Source organism: Bidens hawaiensis, unplaced genomic scaffold (assembly GCF_021521415.1).
Source record: "Bidens hawaiensis isolate Kalapana, Puna unplaced genomic scaffold, B.hawaiensis_p1.1 tig00013755_1, whole genome shotgun sequence".
Taxonomy (NCBI): Eukaryota; Viridiplantae; Streptophyta; class Magnoliopsida; order Asterales; family Asteraceae; genus Bidens; species Bidens hawaiensis.
In genome coordinates, this window is record NW_027492173.1 from 43,384 (window position 1) to 49,184 (window position 5,801).

At 37.0% G+C, this 5,801-nt stretch overlaps 1 pseudogene; it reads right to left on the reverse strand.

Annotated features, from left to right (window-relative positions):
- Positions 1-921: 921 nt before the first annotated feature.
- LOC143544808 (putative glycerol-3-phosphate acyltransferase 3 pseudogene) lies at positions 922-2,576 on the reverse strand (annotated as a pseudogene).
- Positions 2,577-5,801: the final 3,225 nt, after the last annotated feature.

Sequence of the window (5,801 nt, forward strand, 5' to 3'; positions counted from 1 at the left end):
AAACAATAAATAGTCGATCAACTATAACAGGTGGAATAGAAACAAGTGGAATATGTAGAGCGTTTCGTATACGGTGTGCATACCCAATAATAATATCATGTTTTTAAACAAAATAATTAATTCGGTATTTTCGGGTTGACCCGAACCTAGAAATCGGATTCAAAAACCAACCCGAATTACTTCGGTTTGTGTTCGGGTTGTCCTTTTCTCGGGTTCGGATTTTTCAGATCGGGTTAGTTTTGGTTCGGGTTCGGGTTTTCTCCGGTTTGATTTCGAGTTTAGGGTAAAAATGAACACCCTAATGCCAATCGTGGGTTGGTTGTGAAAACATATGCAACGATGTCCCAAATAAGGACGCATGTTTATGTAGTAAGCTCAATAATCCATCACCCTCATATTTGACCACTTTTATTGCATTTTCAATTGATTAGAGCTGTTTGAATTTGTAGGAATATTTAGGTCATTTGTTATGACGTAGCAAAAACACGACGAAAAATAAATAAAGTAACTAAAAGTTAGCATGACACGATCGTGCATGCTATAGGCACGAGCGTGTCACTCCAAAGGCTTTGAACTCGAAGCACGAGCCAAGCCAACATGATTCATGGACAAACCTAGACAGGCACGACCATGACTACCTAAGCACACGTACACACATATAGATAGGATTTGCTGACCCATCGTCGTGCTCGTGTATATACATGAACACGCCAATATAATCACTTCAATGCATAAGATTTTTAAGTTTGTCTATATATATGTTTCATTTTGTATTGTACATTAAGCACCCAAACAAAATAATATTAATAGGCAAATGGATATATATACACGTATATAACTTACTTAAAAGAGTATGAACACAAAATATATAGTCTACAATATAAGAATCAAAACTTCAATCCAAATAATTGACGTGTGTCTCAATAATAATCCATGAAACATGTTCAAAGATGATAGGATTCCAACTCATCGATCGGTTATCGCTTGTTACTTGTCGAAACGACCCCTTCATTACCAGCCAATACGAGATACTTGTCTTTCCTTGTAAGCCTCGTGCACTCGAAATCCAAGGTCTTCCCGATCTCACTTTGCACGTAATTCGCAACATCAAACTGTGTCTCGCTAGCTCGTGGCGTAACCCCATGAATTTGGTCTAGAAACTGAACCCTGTAAACCGGGTTAGGGTTCATCATAAACAAAAATGGGTCCAAACACTTTAGCCCGCCGGCTGTTGTTCCATAGAACATGGTCACGTGACTACCCAATGCAACCGGGACTATATGATCGCTTAGCTCCGCGAACAAGGGGCTAAACCGCAGCAAATATGGCTCCCTACAAGTTGTCCCTTCAGGACAAACCACAAGGTCCCCTAGCTTTAACATCTTGTCTATAGTTTTTGCATCTTGATTGCGATCTCTAGTTAATCGTACGGTTTTGATTGGTGATAAGATCTCCGACATTCTACTAAGACTGTATGTGACTGCGGCAAATGGTTTCTTGAGCCCAAACGAGAGGTATAACGGGTCAAGTAAAGTTCTATGGTTGCATACGTATAAACGACCTTTATGTTGTTTATCGTCATGAGACGTCACATCTCGAGTTGAGTTATTGTTTGTGAGCTTAAGTTGCAAACCGGTGAAAGCTAAGATCGGGATTAATGCATTATAAGCCATGGTGAGTGCGATAATGGCTCGGAAAATGGACAAAAGTACGGCAAAAGGGAACCACATGAACATGATCAGCATATTTAGTAGTTCAGGTCGGAAGGCTAATCTTCCGTCATGAAATATTAAATCTTTTGGATATCTTTCTCTAGGAAGAAGTTTCCAAGCCTTCTTTTCTCCATTGCTAACCATATAAACCTCCTTACCACACGCGATCCAATCACGCTTAACCGACTTGTTCGAGAAGTAAACCGCTTCATCGTCTTGTTCTAGCATTTCGTTTATTCGATATTTGATAATGTTCTTGTTTTCTTCCATGAGACCAACAAAGTGGCCACCAAAAACCTTTAACTCCCTTCCAATAACATGATCAAACTCCAAATAATCTTTTAACCAACATTCAACCATGACTTGTGGCAACTTACTTACACCAACTTTCTTCTTACCTCTTCTCAACACATCAAAACCCTCCACACCAACATCTTCCAATAAAAACTTAGGCAAAACCGAACTCCCAACACGAAACCCGTCTTTCTTGATGCCAAAAAACGAAACCATAACCATAACCTTAACTGACAACTCGTCATTAACCAAGAAAAGAAGCGGGCTTAGAGCGAAAAGCACGAAAGCCCTAATCAAACTCCCGGATTCAAACGCAACCAACATGAAGTATGGAAACACGGATGGTGATCTCAAAAGGGTTTCTTCGACGTCGATGATCAACGTCTTTTGTGAAAGATTAGAAGCATCAATTTGAGAATTTAGGGTTTGTGACTTGAGGTGATATCCATGAGTGTTGCTTAGGGTTCTTTTGAGGGCTTTTGTTTGGTTTTTATGGAGTTTAAGAAGCACACGAGTTATGTAAAGAATGAGTTTGAGTGGTTTAGGCAAAGCTTTGAATTTGAATTCCATTTGAGTTTTTTGGATTGGTATTGTGGGTATGGAAAATGGTGGTATTTATGGTAGTTGAGTTTATAAAAAGCACTTGGATGTTACAATATTTACGAGTTTGACATTAACCGTAATAAATGCATGCATGAGCTGGAAACTGCATGCATGTTTGACTTGAAAAGGTAGCAACAATAATATTTTTTGAATAGTCAACGAAAAAGAGCCGGTTACTCGGTTAGATTAGTTACTTGAAGTCGGTGAAGGAAAGGATCTACCGGTTTAGTACAAGTCATGGCTTGCAAATACGTATCTAAATGAACCGAACGAACAACGACATATTCATGTTTAATTCTTTAACCTTAATTGGACATAATGAACGTATAAAAGCAAAAATTCAAGAACATAAATGAACAAACGAAACATGTATTGATGTTTGTTCATTTAATTATATATATATATTCAAGCCGAAAGGCTAACAAAAAGTTCATTGAACGTTCAGTTCATTTACATATCTAATTACGTAACCTATATTATAGGGATAACAATCACAGTTTCTATTTGACTAGTTAATATAAAAAAAATGTCCATTTGACCAACATACGAATCTTTTTTCTTCAAAATGTCCATCTAATTTCATTGATTTTAATTTAGTCTTTGTGGAAGGCGTAAGGTGAGGAATGTGTTGGTGTTCAATGGGAAACCAATTCATCTTGCAATTAAAGGTCGTGGTTTCATTTGGGGGCTTTGGATGAGGAATAGATCGAAGATGGTTGACTTGTTGACTTGAAAGGATTGGCGGGGTTTTAGATTATAATTGTTTGTTTTGTGGCGTTTTCTTTGTTTGGTCGTTTTTGCCCAGTGCGGGATAGCTTCTTGCTAGGCCTGTTTCTTGTATATTATTAGAATTATTTGTTGGTCGTTCAAATAATTATATCTTTTAATCATATTAATTCGACAAGATTTTAGTGAACCAAATTTTACCACTTGTTCTAAAATCGTCGAATCAACAAGATTTTTTTGACGTCTGACTAGATTATATTTTCGCATCCAAAGAAATTATTTTGACTTCCCGTGTAAGTTTATTTTTGAATAAGTGACAGAAGTGGTCGGTAAAATGAACATTCTCCGGGCATTAGTTAGTGAAATAGTGAAAACATTCCTTTATTTTATTAATGGAAATTTGGATTCTAATAATCCAAATTATTGATCATTGGCGAATATTAATCCATACTATTATTTTAACCGGTGGCAATCCCAACTATCACTTTTGTTACTAATAACAGTCCTAGTCTAATAAATTATTAACTCTGTTAGTTTTGTTCTATTAAGTTAACATGAAATACCCGAACTACCCTCGCTAATAATAATAATAATAAATAATGAGTACCAGCCAATCTCATCGTCATCTTCTTCGACCTCCACCGGAAAACTAGGAAGTCCGGTAACCATCGCCGGACGCCTGGACCTAACTCTTCCGGAAAATGAAAACTCCTGTAGCCACTGCCAGACCTAACTCCTCCGTAAAATCTGGAACTCCGGTGACCACAGTCAAACTTGCAAGTCGGCTAAATCAACGAATAATCACAAACGAAACTCACATAATTCGTTTTGTTCATATAACGTCCGATATAAAATCAATGCATAGTCACAAAGTTCGACATGAAACCCTACTCCCAAATTGGCTCAGATCTGGTTCCATCGTCTGAAATGTCGCCTGAAATGATGTTACCGATAACCATCATCTTACCGACTGATCACGCCTGATAAAGAGAGCGAGAAATCTTGTTACCTGTGACCGGCTGAATATCTCCTCGCCGGAAAAACGTGAGGAAGACAAAGGGGCTAAGGTTTGACTACGGTGGAGATGGTGGCTCATGGAAAATGGGTGGAGAAGGAGGCGGAGACCGGGGATATGGAGAATGGTGGCCGGAGTAGGTTTGTGGTGGTCGCCGGAGTGGAGCTCTGCCGATGTTGCCGGATTTCCCAGTTTTCCGGGGGAGGTCGAAGGAGATGACGATGAGGTTGGCTGGTTCTCATTTATTATTATTATTATTGTTTGTTAGCGAGGGTAGTTCGGGTATTTCACATTAACTTAATAGAACAAAACTAACTGAGTTAACTATTTATTAGACTATGACTGTTATTAGTAAGTAAAAGTGATAGTGGGGATTAATATTGGTCAATGATCAATAGTTCGAATTATTAGAATCCGATATTCCTTTATTAACTTTGGTAACAAAATCAGAAATAAAAATAATATATTTTTTAAAATGAGGTCATTTTGATTATTTGTAAAATTTTTCGGTTGTTTGGGTCGAAGTGATTTCAACGAAAGGTAGAAAACCTTGGCACTTTATGATGTATGGTCTTACGATTTCGACCCTTTGACAATCAAGAGAAATATATCGATTAAATAATAAAACATAATATTTTACTTTTTTATAATAGCCATATACAAAAGATTCAAACATAATTCAAAGTTGTAAATGGTGTGGTCCGTGCGGACGTGGTCACACATATCAGTAGCGTATCATATGATTTGGATAGTTAGACCTAAAAACCGTCAAAACTGTAAACATCCGTTGCCAGCGAACTGGGATAAAAATAAACTATATATACCTCGAAAAAAAGAAATTAGAACTTGAATCAAATGAAGAAACAACTAACTATTTATATTTTAGAAAACTAAACAACTAACTATTTATATTTTAGAAAACTCTTGTGCCACGTGGTCATCTTTCGAGGCTCAAGTGGTGCACCCAATTGTCGTGTGTTGCTCGTCTAATGAGTTGATGCCATGACGAAACCAGTGACTTTGATCATTGGTGGTACAGATTGGTTGGCTCCGAGGCCAGCAAGGACGCCATGCGAGGCCTTGAAAGATGGCATGTTACAATAATATTAAGTTAGAGTAAAGACCGTCGAGTTATTTAGAAAAAATCTAGTTGCCTTGACTATTAGAGTGACTAAAAAAGTAATATATACCATATTATTATGTGTCTATTAACATGTATCAGATTTATTGTTGTGTATAAGTTGAGTACGATCCTTCATTTCTATCAGCTATGATGCAATTAAAACATACTAGTTGTTCACTTGTTTGTATACCTTTTTTTTTATCAACCGAAATATCTAAAGGATAAATAATGAAATAATAGGCATCAAATATTGTTACCTATACATGTGACATTTCATACGTGTTGGATGTTAATACATGTGACATTTAAAAGTCCATATAATTAATAA